This window comes from Ailuropoda melanoleuca, chromosome 20, assembly GCF_002007445.2.
Source record: "Ailuropoda melanoleuca isolate Jingjing chromosome 20, ASM200744v2, whole genome shotgun sequence".
Taxonomy (NCBI): Eukaryota; Metazoa; Chordata; class Mammalia; order Carnivora; family Ursidae; genus Ailuropoda; species Ailuropoda melanoleuca.
Genome location: NC_048237.1, coordinates 3716713 through 3735512, shown reverse-complemented (window position 1 = coordinate 3735512; position 18800 = coordinate 3716713). Strand labels below are relative to the sequence as shown.

The 18800-nt window shown below is 40.2% G+C and overlaps 1 protein-coding gene across 4 annotated transcripts in view; it reads left to right on the top strand.

The window, feature by feature from the left end:
• STXBP6 (syntaxin binding protein 6) overlaps window positions 1-18800 on the top strand; it is a 259189-nt gene that overhangs the window by 227019 nt on the left and 13370 nt on the right. The gene's annotated exons all lie outside the window — the stretch shown is intronic.

Here is an 18800-nt window from a genome sequence, read left to right as displayed (position 1 = left end):
GTGATTACCTTGTCTTCAAAATGGTCATCCCAACCGAACCAGCACACGTGGTTGGTTGCACTGCTTACTCGGTATGTGTCTTTGCCCAGTTCATAACCTTCCTAAGCCATGGTTTTCATTTTTGTAAAATAATATAATAGTTCTCCCCATATAACTCTGTGGGTAGAATTAAATACCATATGGTTAAAACGCCAGCATGCTCTTCAGCACATGGTAAAGAGCCTGGCAGGCCAAGCATGTATCTATGATGTGGAATTCCCAGGGCTGAGCATTGACTTACCTTCCTTTTCCTCTTCCTCTCTGAAGAGTGGTGATTACAGTCATGGATTCAAGATGAAGAATGCCTGGGTTTGAATCCTCTTTCACCCACTAGCCTTGTGATCTTGACCAAATTATTTATATTGCCCTCAGGTTTCCCACTTGTGGAGTGTGGATAACAATACTACGTAGCTCACAAAGTCCTTATGAGTATTAAGTTAGTTAATTCTTGCAGAACATTTTGAATACTCTGGCACAGAGTAAATATTCAGTATGCATTAACTGTTAGTACTTTTATTTTGCAAGAATTACAAGTCACACTATGGATATGGTTACCATACTTCTTAAGTTTTTAAGAATAGTCACCTCAGGAAATTTGATTCTTTAAACATAGGACCAAACATTGACTTTGGGGGGGTGCAGTGGGGAGCAGGGTATAAAACCCTATTGCTAGATCATATATTCCAAATTTAGGCTTATTTAGATCATGAGGAAAATTCTTTCTTGCCCATGGTTATTACGTAAGGTAGATTACCACATTTTGAATAAATTGGTTCTGTGCAGGTAGCAGCTATCTGCAATAACTTATTAGCAATGACCCTAGAGCAGAGGTCCACAAACTGCAGCCCTCAGGCCATATCCAGATTTTTAAAAAATAAATAGTTTTATTGAAACACAACCACTCCTTTTCTTTCATATTTTGCCTATGGCTGCTTTCATGGTATAAAGACAGAGTTGAGTAGCTTTGCCAGAGATATTATGACTCAAAAAGCCTAAACTATTTACTATTCCTGCCCTAGAGTAATAGTTCTCCATAAGTCTTTAACTGGTCAGAAACAGCATTTTTAGGTACATTTAATATAGGCTTTCATGTACTTTGAAAATACACAGTGTAATATAATTAGAAATGAGTAATGATGTGGTTCCCGTCTCCCATAATGTTGTGATTACATAAAAAGCTATTAAGCTACAATGAGATGATAGGGAATCCCACTCCTTTCTCTTAGTGTGGGAAATGTCAGATTTAGGGCTTGCTGCTGATTCTTTTGTGAAGGGATGCCGTCTAGGCCAAGAGGTCTAAAATTAGAGAACAGAACAGAAGGAGGGCAGACAGGGACAGACAATGCAACTTTCACTCATAATCACAGCGCTCAAGTCCCTGGGGGGTTGCTTGGCCAGGTGCCCAGTTGAGAAGAGAGATCTCTGTAATGTTTTCAGCCTTCATTTTCAAGGCCTGTTGGACTTGGATGATCTGGACTATCTTTTTCTTTTTTTGTTAGATTTTTCATTTCATCTTCTTTGGACTGACTTTTCTTCTCAGCCTATAGAAAGCATCAATTCTTAAATCTGTTAGGAATGTTAAAATGGGAAAGAGTAGCAGAAACTAAGCGAGGGCATGTGAGTTGTTCATGCTCAAACTCCCTTATTCCCCCTCAGTACACTTCTAGAAGGAATTAGATGCTAGGTACTTAATAATAAGACATGGTGGGGCCCTCAAGGATACTGGGGAAATTTTTTCTTCAGTTTTTCATAACTTTGTTTTTGAAAAATCCATCCTACAAATACGTTATGTTTTGTTTTGTTTTTTACATCTTCACATCTTTAAAAAGGAATAGAAACAAAAAAGCTTATCTTGATATAGGTTCAGTCAGCCAAATTCAGCTTTTAAAATGTTAAAGTCAAGCAGGACAAGTTGGTACGTGGCCACTGCCACACACTGACCTCCAGGCAGCACTGGATGGTCTTCTCAAGTCTTCTCCTGGGATGGAGTCCGTGAAGACAGCTGCTGAGAGAGAGGAACAAAGATGACAGGCCACCACAACGTGGAGCTCATAGTGACACTTCCCTGAGGAAGGCACCTCCTTGGTTGTCATTTGCCAGACAGTGATGGCAAAAGAACAGATGTCCTTTGGGTGTTAGGGTCTCCACTTTCAGGAGCTCTGGGGCTCGATGGGTGTGTGTGCCATGTAGGTGGTAAGGAAGAGTCTAGAAACGCAGCAGATTTTCAGCTTCTCGGAACAACCACGCTCACCAGTTTTGCAGACATCCAGCTCAATTCCATGACTACAGACCACAACAAGTATGTGTGATCCTCATTTAAAAGCCAGTGAAGCTCTCAGCCAGGAAACCAAAGCCAGATCTTTGATCAGAATTTAACAAGAAAGAAAAGATCATTTTTGGTTGCCAAGCCCCAAGAGATTATTAGCTGTTGCTCTTCCTCCCTAGTTCCTATTTCCAGACACCCTCAGCACACTGGCTCATCTCTAACACCTGTACTCCCTAGAGATAACCCAGTCTTTCTGGCAGACCTCACTGAGGGTCTTCCCTAAGTCCAAGGTAAAGACGCTCATGGACAGCTAGTCACATTAGAGCAGTAGCCTAGACCTCTTTGATTAATAGCGGTATGTTTCCTACTTATTTGTTGTCTTCGTACTTACTTTTACAGGTAAGTTCTATGCTAGCCCTCACTGAGATGAGCGCAAGTCCCCGTGGAGAGCTCTGGGTGACTCTGCTGGTAGGGACTCTACTTGGACTCAGCCCCTAAGTCCTGGGGACTGACAATTTCAGTCTGCTCACACAGTTCCTCCTGCCACCACCCTCAAAGCCACAGAAGAACCTTGTGCTGCCTTTTTTTCTTGCTTTTAACTAACATGTGGGAGAGAACTCAGCATGTGATTATGCCATTAGAAAGTACAGTTGGCGAGAAAATATCAGACTTCATGTAATGGCTATGCATCTATTCCTGAACTTAAACTGAGAAAAGGTAGTGGTCTAGTTGCCTATGAAGCTTAAATTTAAATAATTTTTCATTTAAAATGTTAATTATTTAAATTTATAAGGGTCTGGTGGCCTTTCAGATTTAGGTAGTTCTCAGGCTGCTTTTTATCTTTAAGAATACTAAATTTGGGGGCAACGCCTGGGTGGCTCAGTCGGTTAAGCATCCAACTCTTGATTTCAACTCAGGTCATGATCTCAGGGTCCTGGGATCGAGCCCCGCATCCTGCTCCATCCTGGGCTTGGAACTGCTCAAGATTCTCTCTCTCCTTCTCCCAGCCCCACTCGTGCATGGTCTCTCTCTCCCTCTCTCTCTCTCCCCCCCCCAAAAAAAAAAACTGAATTTTTTTATGTTCTCCAGAGCTTTAGGATTTTTTCCTATTTTCCAGCTTCCCTGCTGTTTCAACTCCTTGTTTTATATCATTTGTGTCAAGTGACTTTTATTCAAAATAAGCAAAGCATTCAATTATCTAAAAAAGGATAGAAAAAATTGCAATGCCATATATTCCCTGTAACCTTTAATAATTATGTCCATATCAGCTAACATATGAATTAAAATATGCATGTTCTTGATGTCTTGTAGTCCACAAAAGGAAATGATTACTACATTTTGTCAAACTAATGCCAATATGATGACATGTTAAAACATTCGGCTTGCAGCTGCAAGTCAGTAAGCCATATAAGGTAAAGCTTTAATTATAGCTTCTTCCTGCAGTAAAAGTGCTTAATTAGACTCGTAAGATTTGACTTGAAGCTAGATTTTTTTTGAAGATTTAAAGAATTAAGAAAAATACTTTTTTCCATTCATCTTTCCTTTTCACTTGTTGACCTTTATCCATACTTCCCACCCTACTTCTTCCCTATTGCCCAAACTAATATAAGGAAACTTAGTGTGTCCGTTCATAAATACCTTTTTGACTGGTTATTGATTTTCACCTCTGAGTTGTGAGCTTTCAAATGTTATTGATCTTTAGTATGTTGAGTGGATCTTCAGTGCAAAATAAACATGTTTACAAAGCCCCTTTCTGTACTGAATTGAATGGTGCCAATATTAACGGCATGTTACCAATAATCTTATTAAAACTCATTAAGGACCAAAGTTTGGGTATGACTTCATACATATATTCAAGGCTGTCACTCACTACAGGATGAGCAAGGGCATTGCTTCAGGCCTTCTCAGGTGGCAGTGAAGAGGGAGTGACAGCCAGTGTCCCACTTCTCTCTGCTCATGTTTCTAGACCCCCTAATAGTCACAGTGATTGCAGTATGTGGTCTCACTTGTACAATACAGTATTTCTTACCTGACTGCCATTTTTTATAGTTTGCCAGTGGGGACACTTTTAATTAGAAGGCAAGTAGAAATGGGTATTTGCATCCATTCTTTTGAGTGAGGCTTGGATGGCTATGTATTTCCCCCTTAGGACTGCCTTTGCAGTGTCCCATAGGTGTTGGACCGTTGTGTTTTCATTCTCGGTGGTCTCCATAAATTGTTTAAATTGTTTTTTTATTTCCTGGTTTATCGAGTCATTCTTGAGCAGGATGCATCCACACTGTACAAGAGAGAAAATGACACTAGGGATGATGTTACTAAGAGCAGCTACAGTCACATGTTCAAAGCAGAAAATGAGGTTTTAATAACAGTTTTTATATTTTAAACCAGAAGTTAGGTTTGTTAATGCTTATTTTTCAATAGCATCTACTTTTTTGTTCTTAGTGTAGAACTGGAAAAAAAAAAAAGAACTTTCTAAAAATAAAATTTAGTGTTTTACTTAGATAAGGGCATGGACTGCATGCTTGTGTCCCCCATAGCGCATGCTGAAACCCCAAGCTCTAGCGGGATCAGATTAGGAAGCAGGGACTTTGGGAGGTTATTAGATCATAAGAATAGAGACTTTGTGATAGGAGTAGTGTCCTTCTCAGAAGAGAGCCTGCTGCCTCTCTCTGCTCTCTGCCATGTGAGGACATAGCAAGAAGACCACCCGCATCCCCAGGAGAGAACTCTCACCAGAACCCAACCAGGCTGGCACCCTGATTCAGGATTCCCCAACCTCCAGAACTGTGAGAAATAAATTTCTATTGTTTGGCCACCCAGTTTTTATGGTATTTTTGTCATAGCACCCTGAGCTAAGATAAATGCTCTGTTTATTTTTTCTTCTAAAACAGTAATTTAAAACTCTTATTAAAGTGGCTAACTTAATGCAGTACATGCTTATAAGATAAATTTGTGAATTCCCCTCCTCCCACCCTCAAACACAAAAATAATATCATTGATTCAACTTATTGTAAATAAAACATTTTCAAGGTCTTCTAAATCTGGGTACTTTCCTCAGAATGTGTTGCATATGTGAACAGCATCCCTTTTATTAGTCAGAACAACGCTCAGTTGTGCTGCAAAAACCAACATACCTCAGAATCTCAGTGCCTTAACAAGTAAGACACTATTTCTCCAACAAAGTCCGTGAATTCAGTGCCTCTCCAGGGCAGTTTCTAACTGGTGACACAAGGACCCAGTATGCTTGTGTTTTGTTGACCCACCATCTCAAAAGGCACCTTCTAGAGTCAAATTCCATTGGGGAAAAGAGAGCTGGAAGGCCACCCAGGGCCTTCTCATTAACTCAGCCCAGAAGTAACACTCATTGCTTCTGCTTACAGCCCACTGGCTATATTACCAAACTAACTGCAAGGAAGGCTGAAAGATAAATGCTTTCTATGTTATCCAGGAAGAAGAAAAATGAAACACAATATACTTCTGCCAAACCCTTTGTTCCTATCATGGAGGAAAACTCTTTAAGAACCATTTTCTGCTTTTCGTAATTTCAAATCAAGCAACCTGATCTTATAGTAAGCTATCAACCCAAAGGCTCTGCTTTTTCTCTTTAGAAATCCATGGTACACTGTCTGCAAATAAGTCATCTTAAGCCCTCTCCCTTATCCAAAGCTAAGATGCCCCCTTAGCTTTTTCATTCTAATCCTTATCATTATAGCTGGGATTCTTTGTCAGCTTTTCCTGGAATATTTACAACAGTCTACTCACTGGTCACCTTCTTCCTTTCATCAGTCCCACCTCAACCAGATCATTGTCATGTCTTCAACACCATGTGGTCTCTCCCTCCCTATAAATTCCAAGGAGTGTTAGCATCTGTATTAGTTACGTACACAAGAGTCACATACCTCAAAAGTGTCAGGATTATTCATTGCTTAATAAATAAGGATCCTTCCCATAACAAGGACTGTAAGTGGCTTATAATGCTGCTTGAAAAACCCAATGAATGAAACACAAAATATTTTTAAATTGACGGAAATCTTCATATTCGATATGTGATTCTGTTAACATTTTAACCTGTATGTTGACTAGGGATGGAATATACTGAAAGTTTATTCTTCTAAACCAAGTTTTCAATGCTTAATCCCTTTTAAAAGTGTGGTACTTAAACAGAGGAGGTGTGAAAAAACATGCCTTCCTTCATATTCTAAATAGAGTAAACACAGGAAGAAGCAAAATCTGTTTTGGTTTTCACTCACTTTGTGTGTCATCTCTTTCCCACCAGAATCATAAAAACAATTTTGGAAATAGTGCTATTTCTATAGAAAGTAAATTTTTCCACATTAATCAAATGCCCTGAACTTGCATTGTAGGCATGTGTATATCTTTGACAGAATTTTTTTTTTAATCCCCAACAATTTAGAAAAATACTGTATAAGTGGGATTTTATTTTACTTACTATGTCCAGAAGTTGACCCTTGCCATGTGCTCATCAGAATAGCACAACCCAAGATGAATGCCAATGCAAATAAGGTTTTAGGCATAAATCATAACTTCATCACATCTTTGTAAAACCAAAACCATCTTCCATTCTCTATCAATTTACTATTCATTCAACAAGCACCTGTTGAACACCTACTAAGTGATAAACATCATGCCTGGAGATGCTGAAAAATACAGGAACTACCCCTGTGATCAAAAAGTTCCTAGTTTAATGAGGTACGCAAGTAAGTAGACAATAACTTTGGTGCCTTATAATAAATGCTTCATTAGAGAAATGCGAAGGGTACAATGGGAAGCATAGATGGAATACCTCACTCAGCCTCAGGAAATCATTACCAAATTCCTGGAGGAGAAACCCTGGCTTAGTTATCAAGCTGTTGGGTAGGAGGAGACATCAAGTAGAAGAAACCAGCATGTGAAAGCCATTCTCACATCTTAGGTATAACTGTAGCGACATGAGGCTGGGACAAATGAAAATCCAGTCTTGGTACATTTCACCTCCCAAGGGGTACCGTTCAGAAACTTCAGAAACTTTCATGGTACTAAAAAGAATAGTAATTTTGTAGTCAACTAGACTTGAATTTCGAATCAAGATTCTGTCACTGACTAGCAGTATAATCCTGGGTGAGTTTCTGAGTTTCATCAGTTTTAGGAGAGGAATAATTGTATGTATCTTAAAGGGCATCCATTAAGATGGATGGAATAGTAGATATAAAGCATTTAGCACAGTTCCTGGCACATAGTAGGCATTTAGCAAGTTGTAACCCCTGATGATAATAGTATAAATGAAAATCAGTTGTATTTGTAACCTTGATAATGGACATCCAGGACTATGGTTGATTGAGCATTCTTTCCTTCAGTTTGTATCTGGTTAATATGAATTGAAAATGTTTGTGTTTTATAATATTGTTGCAGGGTGACCGATGGGGACTGTACTTATTGTGGTGAGTGTTGAGTAATATATAGAATTGTCAAATCACTATGTTGTACACCTGAAACTACTATAACATTTGTATGTCAAATATACTTCAATAAAAAAAATGATGCAGTGTGGATCAACTCCTGTATGTAATTGATAGTAATTGGATTTGGTTGATGATAATTGTAGTGGATTTTAATGACCAAGTGGCACTTCTCAGGTTATCCTTCTTAGAAAGTAAAATATGTCATAAGAATTCATTAGTAATCAAACAAAACACATTAAGATTGCAGAGTGACTAATGAATAGTCATGAAACCCATTGGGACTGCACGTCAATTTCAAAATTACGTGTGATACCAGAGATGGTAAAAATCCCCCTATGACTGTCAGCCTGGACAGAAATTGCCCTTGACGTGTGTTAGCGTAGCTGTTCATTCATTACCAATCTGTCTATGAGGTGAGATTCTCAGTTTTGCTTTTACCAAATTAAGACAAATTAAATGACTCTCAAGTCTGTGTAAGTACCAGCATGGGACAGAATCAGCAAGAGAAGCTATAGTTCAATGAACTGTGTGCTGAATTCTGTTGCCTTTGATGACAGTGTCTGAAGCATAATTGACACAGACTTTATTCTCTTTATTATCTCCTAAATAATAGGATTTAGCCATAGCACTAATGACCTCGTCTAGTAGTAAAGTTACTTCGGTGACTGTAACAGATTTTTGTTATATTCAGCGTATTTCACCTGATTGAGCAGCAATTTTATCTTTTTCTGTGGAAGTTCATCTGTCTCATTTCTCCTGCTCAAGAGAAGAAGTGTCCTGCACCTCGTTGGGTGCTAGTCACATTGCCAGTTTATGGACAAAACTGTCAGAAGACCATTCAGTAATTGAAAGTTTTCTTTACAATCCTTCAGTCTTTTTAAACCCCATCAGTTGGCTGTGTAAGATATCCCTGGTGGTATGTATACACTTTTCTGTGGAGGCTATGATTTTTCCCTTGAATTTTATTATTATGAACTAATAAAAGTTGGGAAGTGTTGTATATTGAAATCACAAACTGGCGTATGTGTATATACTCGCTGTGGCAAGTTCTCCAGAATGTAAGGGTAACACTTTCCAAAGGGGACATGAGTGTGGATTGGTTTAAAGAGATCAATTACCAGATTCTCAGTTTCCACGTGTGTTTCTTAAATGGTGAAGACAGTAAGACCTCACTACGCTAAGAAGTCCGCAAACATGGCTTCCAGGGCCAGCTCTGCTATTACCTGGGATGTAACCTTGAACAATTCCTTTCATTTGCCCCTCTGATCACACTTTTCTCTCCAGGGAACTAGATGATCCCTAAGTTGTTTTCCAATGTAAGGCAATGGAGTATTTGCATGTTTTATGTGAGGAAGTTATGCTAAATTCCAAAGAGCCGAATCATTTAACGATAGGTCTGAGACGCAATTTGAATTAGTTTGAAGTAAAACATCTCTAAGAACCAGTTTGGGCTGGGCACACGCTAAATGTGGCATATATATTTTCTTAAAGAGCACAATAAATTCATTTTTGCTTATTGTGAAAGATATTCAACCTCAGACCTCATTCTTTATTCTTAGAGCCTCAAAACATTAACCTTCTATTGTCTTAATCCAAAATCATTTAATTTTCTATCCCATGTTAATAAATTAGCCTTGGTGAGCTCTTTCTCCTTGGTGAGCTTTCTCCATATTTTCCACCTTTTATATTATTTCCTATTTGTAACAATGTGTGTGTTTTCATACACTAGCTCTAGCCACATAATGCATGTGGTGTGTGGATCTGGAACTCTCCTCAGCACCAAGTATACAAATGGGGAGGAGACAGTCAAGGATATTTAAGAAATTCAGTCTATTTGACCAAACAGACGCTTAAGCCAGTAATTACAGTGTGTTAATAGAGGAATAGGAATAGAGACATGAACGAAGTGCCAGGGAAACGTGGAGTAGGGAGCACAGTCTTCTTCTGAATCTTCATGAAATCCAATTTATCTACTCTTGTTGCTTGTGATTTCGGTGTCACATCTAAGAAACCATTGCCTAATCTAAGGTCATAATTTATGCCTGTGTTTTCTGTAAGAGTTTTATAAGTTAGCTCTCATGTTTAGGTCTTTGATCATTTTGAATTAAAATTGTATGTGGTATGAGGTAGGGTCTAACGTCATTCTTTCACATGTGCATAGCCAGTTGTCTCAGTCCCAACTGATGAAGACACTATTCTTTCCCCAATAAATAACCTTGGAACTCTTGTAGCCACCTTTCTGATGTATTGGCCTGACTTATTTTCTACTGTGCCAAATTCATCTTGGTTTTTCTGCCACCTCTCAGGCTATTTCTCTTCAGTGTCCTTTGCGGGCCCTTTTATGTGTACCTTGCTCTAAATGTTAAAATTCTTATAGGTAGAATTTGCAAATCCTTTTCTTTTCTCTCTTTAGCAATGCTCCTGAGGTAAGCTTACCCGTTGCCATTCTCTCTTTATAACGATGACTTACAAATTTAATCTCCATCCCAGACTTCTCTGCACAGCTTCATACTGAAATATGTTTGCCTTATTGACTTCACTTGAACGTCTCACAGGCAACTTAAGCATAACATTTTCCAAAATGAAATACTTGATTCTCATGTCTGCTCACCCTCCAAAGAAGTTTGTTTTTCTGACAGATTTTTCTGTCTTGTAAATTGCACCACCATTTACCCATTTGCTCAGGCCAAAAGCCTGGGATTTGCTCGCTGTCCTTCCTTTTTCTTCATCTCCCATATTTATTTATTTGACAGAGACAGAGCCAGCCAGCGAGAGAGGGAACACAAGCAGGGGGAGTGGGAGAGGAAGAAGCAGGCTCATAGCAGAGGAGCCTGATGTGGGGCTCGATCCCACAACGCCGGGATCACGCCCTGAGCCGAAGGCAGACGCCTAACCGCTGTGCCACCCAGGCGCCCCTCTGTTTTCTCTCTTGCTTCTGTTCCCCAAACTATAGCCAGAGTAAGAATTTCCAAAATGATCTCAGTCCAGGTGACCCTTTGTTTTTAAAATGCTGCAGCGGAGGGGCACCTGGGGGGCTCAGTTGGTTAAGCACCCAACTCTTGGTTTCGGCTCAGGTCATGATCTCGGGGTCGTGGGATGGAGCCCCATGTTGGGCTCCACGCTACCTCTGCTCCTCCTACTCATTCTCTCTCTCTCTCTCTCAAATAAATAAAATCTTTAAAAAGTAACATAAGATGCTTTAGTGGCTTCCAGTTGCACTTAATGTCTATGTCGCTTCCCTGGTTTATGAGCCGCTGCGTAGTCTGGCACCTGCTTCTCCCTCTAGTCTCTTCTCACTCCACCCTCCCCCTTCTATAGCCACACTCTGTTCCCAGGCACAAAAGGTTTTTCCTCTTTCAAGCCTTTGCCCCAACTTGTCTTTTCACACCACAGCTTAAACATCACCTCCTTAGACTGATCTCCCCACTGATGCTGAGTCAGTCCCCCTCCCCTTGAATTCACTAGCATAGTGCATTTTTTGCTAACTGCCTGGCAATTTTTAAATTGTGTGTGCATACACATAACACAGATATGTGTATACACACACATACCTTAGACCTAGGTATATATTGCTTTAACCTACGCATAACCTATTCATAATCTGCTTCTTGTTTCTAGATGATAAGCTCTTTGCCTGGCATAGGGTGGGGATCGGGTGGGGGGTCAGGGGAGAAGAACGTGTCTGTCTTACCTGTGACTGCGTTCCCTGCCTACTGCTGTGCCTGCTGCAAAGAGTAAGTGGCGAGAAAACATTTCAATGAATAAACAAAGAGGCAGAAAATTTGGGAAAGGTGGAGTGATCTCTGATGAGTATGAATTATCAGTTGGTTAGGGAAGGAAAGGGCCTCACAGGTTGAGTAATCAAGGTGTACAAAGGCCTGTGGCTGTTACTGAAATCAGTACCATAAATTAAGTATCCAATTAGAGTCAACATTTTTTTGTATTTCAACTTCATTTTTATACATTTTTTATGAACATTAGCAAGTTATGGTTTCCACAAAGTTATATGAAATTATTATAATTATTATCATCCTCTGTGTTAAAAGTTTTATTACTGTTGATGTTCTAAATATCACAACTTGTCCAGTAGGACTTGCTTGCTTGCTTGCTTGATACTTTTTTAGGACCTGCTTTAAACTGACTTCTTTTTCCTTTTAGCACTAGCCCTTCCATCTTTGAAGGTATCCTTGTTATCTGGCACTGCTTCAGGCCTCGCTGAGTTTTCTTTGCCCCAAGGCATGAAATCCACTATCTTCCAAAGAACTTTGCTTTATTCTAGCAGAAAACAGTGTTAGACACCAAAACCTAAGTTCTGACATATGCATGCATTAATGTTTGGACACCCTACGGACGGAACTAGACATGATGTTCCTTATTAAGCTTTTTATTCCCATTGATTTTTTTCCCAAATTCATTCATGATATGCTCTACTTTACCTATAGTAAGAAACTGATAAAACTTTAAAAATTTTCTAAAATTTGTCAAGAAACAAGGCAGTGGCTAGAGATTGGAGTCTTAGGGTGGCAGGTGCGAAGTGAATAGCTTGGCACGAGATCAGGAAGGCCCCTCTTGAGTTGGTTGTGTCGTATTATGGGTGAGTCCACAAAGGATCGCAACAAGGAAGGGGCATGATCAGGTTAGTAATAAGCAAAGAGGATGATGTATTGGAGAACTGACAGACCAGTGGCCGCAAAACCACCCAGGCTGCCGCATGGTCCAGTAAGGCCTGGTGGGGACTGGAAATAGAGTGGGGGGCTGAGCAAAGAGCCCTGGCTGAGGTAAACGCCCTGGGCTGCATGGACGCCTGCATGTGGGATGTGACAGAACGTTGGACTTAAAGGTGATTGAGCATAGGATACTGGGTGGACAGAAGGGCCAGTAACTAACAGTGAATTCAGGAGGAGAAGGTCAGATGGAAGGTGGGAAGGCAAAGAAAGGGCTAATTTAAGGTAGAATTTGAGAAGCAGACAAGTATAGACAGTGTCTGGCCCATGTTTATTCGACAATAAATGTGCTGAATGAATCAGATATTACTAATAACAGTGTGTATTGAGCTATGACTGCATTACTAACACTATGCTAAGTATATATTTCATTTCATTTTCACAACAAATTCTAGGAAAAATAGGCTGTCTTTCTATCACCACTGCGCCAATAAGAAAGCACAGGCCCACAGAGAATAAGTAATTTACCTGAGGCCACAGAGCTAGTATCTTCTTCCCTCATACTCATAACCAAGCAAGGAACGCAACTGACAGGGAATAATCGGTGGTGGGGTGGGGGGCGGGGGTTAAGAAATAGTCTGGTATAGAAGCCCAGAGAAAGAGCAGCTTTTAAAAAGAAGTAGTCACCTTGTGGTCCAGTAGCCAAGTGGAGAAAACTTAAAATAGGCAATGGACTTGATAGGCTATTGAACAAGTGAGTGTAGGACAGTTGGCTGGAAGCCACTTCTCTGGAAGTCCATGGTGATTGGGAAGTACAAGGCCAGCGGTAGGACAGATTGTTCCTTCAAGGATGTTCATGGAGGACGAGAGGAGCAGAAGAAAGGCAAGCTAGAGACTCTTTAGTGCCAGGTACTTGAAGTTTCTCTCTTCAGTAATGGCTCAAGTTGACTGTCTACGACATGCCAGACACCATTCTAAGTGCCCCATTTGTACATGACCTCATTTATTCCTCACTGCAACCCTAGATACTAGACCAACTGCCATGATAGGTAAGGAAACAGACTGAAGCAAGCACAGTGGGGTAAGTTATTTGTTCAAGGTCACCCAGGAAGTAAGCAGCAGATGCCACATGTTGAAAAGAATTAATTTTAGCCAGTAGCACTGTAGAGGGTTTTCAGATTGTGTCTATCAGGACTTGAAATTGTAGTTATTCGAGTAAAGGACAATTGGCTTCCAACTGTAGCAAAAGCAGACAGCTATAGATCCTAGCTGGCTTATTGCCAGAGGTAGCAAAGACAAAATGGACAAAATCCATTTCACAAATTTAGAGCCACTTTAGGTTTTTAACCTCAGAACAAGGATTCCCTCTTTGAAGATACATTTCAGCCACTCTTCTGAGAGTCTGATATTCCCTGAACAAAACAGAACCAAAAGAAGTTGTTCTTAAATTCATTCCCTCAATGCCCTGTAACTCTTATGAGGACATGTTCGTAAGGACCAAGTTTATTTTGTTTTTCAAGTTTTTATGTAAATTCCAGTTGGTTAACATATAGTGTAATATTAGTTTCAGGAGTAGAGTTTAGTGATTCATCACTTACGTACAACACCTGGTGATCATCACAACAAGTGCCCTCCTTAATGCCCGTAAGGACCACCGCTAAATGAATATTTAAAGGACTGGTGAATTTCTCTACATATCTTGAGTTTAAGTGTTTAAAGGAACATGAATAAAACCATAAATATTTGCCCCTTGCCATTGGGAATCTTGGAATAAAGCACTGGGAGGTGAGTGTGAGCTCCTAGCCATCCATCCGTAGGACAGGGAGAGGGCATTGGGCTTTCTCCTGGGTCCTTAGCTATGGGGGATGACTGTGACTTGGGAACAGGCCAGGGTTCTACTAAATGACCTTAACCAGAAGAGATTCACCTGATAAAATGGTCCATTCTTGTTCCTTTAGTAATGCCAGTAATAGATAACTCCAAGGTCTCCTTCAGGTAGGCTTTTGAGTTTATGGGTTTAGAAAGTATTCCTGAGCACTGAGTCCATTTTTCTTTGTCATCCAGCTGCAGGCAACAAACAAGTTTCGTGGTCCCTGAAATTAGCCACCAACTTGAGACAAAAGATAATTCTGGAACTGCCATTCAGCACGCTATATCTGTTCTGCTGTCTCTATAAAGCACGCCTTTTTAATGTAATTACATGACTTGTCTATCTATTACTAAATTGATGAGGACAGCCTGGATTTATTTTTTCTCCTTTAACTTAGGAGTCAATATAGTTTATTGTAACATTTCCGAAAGCAGGCTCTGCAGAAATCTACCCTGCTAAAATAATCTGTGCAGAAGGACCCTGTGAATAAGTATGTTTCAGAAATTCTGCTGGCAGATCTCTCCTGCTCCCCTCCCTCCCTCCCTCTTGATTCACAATTTACATTAGCATATTAAAGGTTTTCCGAAGTTCTGCAATAAAGGAACCAGCTAGATCGGCACTTCATAAAGTCATTTTGACCATAAAATGGTGTTTTCTATGCACGTTCTTTTAAACCACAGAACCACTTTGGGAAATGCTGACATAGTCATCAAGAGCTTTGGGATCAACTCTCAGCTTCTATGTATTTGACTTTTTTTTAGCTTCCCTATATTATCACACGAGCTCCTGCAGTGTTTTTCTTTCTGCGTCTCGCTTCCCCAGGCAGGGAGGTGAGGGAAACGGAGAGATACTGGTCCCCGGATACAGATCCTCATCGTGTTGTATGCTTTAAATATATACAATTCTTAAAAATATTTTTTTTAAAAAAAGTTTTGGGGTTGAGATCTGGGTGATCTTGGGTAAGCTACTCCACCACCCTGAGCACTCATTTCCTCAACTGTAAAATATTCCTTTGAGGACTTGGACAGTTCACCACAGCACCCCCAGGTAACAGACATTCAGTGAGTGGTAGCTATTTCTGTGAGTGACTGGCTGGTAGGCGCACCGCATCTTTGCCCAGCGTGGGTTAACAACTCTTCCTTTTAGAAAGGTTTCACATAAAGTAGCCCAGATTTGTAACAGAATTTGTCTGATTAGTCGTTACCACAAAAGTACAAATGAAATTTAACCTTTCGGAAGTATCTCCATTAGGAGATCCTAGAGGTGGTCCAACGTTGAGATGCAGCAGTGTGATTAGTATTTTTTTTCTTTTTTTTTTTAAAGATTTTATTTATTTATTCGACAGAGATAGAGACAGCCAGCGAGAGAGGGAACACAGGCAGGGGGAGTGGGAGAGGAAGAAGCAGGCTCATAGCGGAGGAGCCTGATGTGGGGCTCGATCCCACAACGCCGGGATCACGCCCTGAGCCGAAGGCAGACGCTTAACCGCTGTGCCACCCAGCGCCCCAAGTGATTAGTATTGATTAGTCAATGTAAAGAGAAGGAGCTTCGAAATTTACCCAAGCTCACAGAAAATTAATGGAGTCTGTGAATTAAAAACCAACTTGTTTCACCGGGTAGGCCCTTGCATTTAATTACTCTGTTTGGAGAAGTTGATACCACTGTTATTATTTAAATTATATTCATTTCTAAAACATGTAGTGCAAGTCATAGTCCTAAGCAGAACCTCCTAGAAAGCATCACGGTTACCATGTAACGTCAGTACTGCCAGGGCGGGTGGAGGTGCGCCCTCCTCTCAGGAAGGAGAGTCTGTCAGTGGTTCAGACTGGCTTTAGATCCGAGAAGGGTCCCGGGAGTCTGGCAATCTAGTTTTCGTGTGACTTTTCTTTTGCTAATATGTCCTCTAGTGGTAAAGGCCCCAAGCAATGAAGATTGGAAGCAAAAAAAAAAAAAAAAGAAAGGAAAAAAAATCTTGGGTGAATCCCATAGAATTGTGACCAGGAAAGTTCATTTGAATGTCACTAATACTGGACCAGACTTAAGTGTACTTTATGTCCACCCATGAAAATAGCTTTGCTACAAAATAGTAATACCATAGACAAGAATAGAATAGGGACTATTTCAGCTACTCAGTGAATAAATTATTACTAAACATTTTGGACAGATACTATGAGAGTTACCAGTATTCCTGGCCTATTAACAGATTGAATATAATAGAGCTCCCTGCCAATTTTTGTGAGTTTATTGTATCCACGTTATATTTTTTTTTCTATAATTGGTTTTCCTTTAAGTTAGTTTGGATACATGGGGCTCTATTGTACAGTTCTTCCTATGTGGTTAACTTGACTATAGAGTAGAAGTAGTCCAAGCAAAACTATTAAAACTGTTCTTTTTCTTTTAAGATTTTACTTATTTTTATTTTAAAGAGAGAGTGGGGGGAGGGGAAGAGAGAGAGAGACAAGCAGACCCAACACTGAGCAGAGAGCCTGATGTGGGGCTTGATCCCAGGACCAAGATCATGACCTGAGCTGAAACCAAGAGTTGGACACTCAGCTGATGGAGCCACCCAGGCACCCCCAAAACTATCTAGTTTTAAAACAGTGCTTTGAGATGAGCACGTTGACTCAGCACTGAGTACAGATCGGCATATATTTATTGATCACTTAATTTTTTAGATGATTTTCCTCCTTTTTCCAAGCAAGATGAGTATTTTGCATTTCAGATGCACATATCTATCTATCTATCTATCTATCTATCTATCTATCTATCTATCTATATCATCTTTACAGATACATATTTAAAGATATAGATAGATATGGAGATATAGTTATTTGATAGAGGAGGTAGCTGGTGAAAATTCTTGAAGTTGCCTCTCTTCCTAGCTATTGAATTAGGAATTGTGATTACCAAGATACAGCCTGAAGTCTAGGACAATATAAAGAAATTACGTTGATATTTGAGCTGTTAGCATGTTTTGTGTGCTTTTGAAATCTTTCCTCCTCCCCTTTCTCTTCTCTTGTTGCTTTTCAATATACCTTATTCTTTTTCCCTTGTTTTCCCGTACATTTAAATTTCTCTTCATTGTGTTTTCAGTGACTGAACAGTGTTACTGCTCTGTCTCAAGCTATAGCTTTTAAAGTCGGCTGGATCACTTCACGTAAAAGATGCCAGCATAAAGAAACAAGAGATGCCAGCATATATATATTTTTTAAAAGTGCATGTCGAGTGGGACTGATGTAAAGGCAACATCAATAAAGTAAGACTGGTCTCTACTCTCCAGAGACTATAATTGAAAAGGCATTTGACTTTCTTTGCTGTGGTTGACAGCCTCTTCTCAGACTGCTTGAATAAATTTGGGTATTAATATGCTTCCTGTCTATTTAGAGAGAATCACTGTTCTATCTGCCTTGGGAGACCATTTTATTTCCAGATTTAACTCAACACAACATGATGGGCCCCAGCTTTTGAGTAAAGCATGCCTTGATTTAGTGAGTCTATGCTCAGCTAACAGGTGTTGTGAGCAACACCGAGCCACGCACCACAGGTGTACAAAGATAGCTAAGAAGTGCCTTCTGTGAGCCTCAAGACACTCTGCCCCACAACAGGAGAGAAGACAGGGAGACATGCAATGGAATTGGGTGGGACTGTGTCATTTTTCCAAAGTTCCTAGAGAGCAGATGTGGTCTGAGGGAGATGGAGGGACCAATACCCACTGAGCACCTACAGTGGGCGTACGTCTTTGTCTTCATTTCCGCAACAGCCACACCAGCTGGATGGCATGACCCTCATTTGACAGATGAGGAAACTGAAGGTCAGAGAAGTTAAATCACTCCCTCAGAGCCATTCTGCCATTGGCACCAGTGTAACAGTGCCTGATGCATAGTGTGCACTCCAATGAATGGTCGGCAGTTGAGTGAATCAGGGAAGCAATTTTCATCGTGCATCAAGAGCCTCAACAATGTGTATATTCTTTGAATCAGCAATTTCATTTCTAGGAATTGTCAGAGATGTGGGCAAAGATCATGTGTGTGTGTAAATGCATTAAGATAACTACAACCTCATTTCAAAAAGCAAAACTTTTGGAAGCACACCCAATATCTAAAAGGGAAAGAGATAAATTACAGTAGTTTATGGGGGCGCCTGGGTGGCACAGCGGTTAAGCGTCTGCCTTTGGCTCAGGGCGTGATCCCGGCGTTCTGGGATTGAGCCCCACGTCAGGCTCCTCCGCTATGAGCCTGCTTCCCTCTCCCACTCCCCCTGCTTGTGTTCTCTCTCTCGCTGGCTGTCTGTATCTCTGTCGAATAAATAAATAAAATCTAAAAAAAAAAAAAATTACAGTAGTTTATGCAACCACTATAAACAGTATTTTTAAAGACTTTTTTATGACATGGGGTAGTGTCTATATTAGGATGTGGAACTACATATATATGGTACGGCCTCAGCCATGTTTTAGAAAAGCATTTACGGAAAAATTACTAGAACAAAATGTACCATAAATGTAA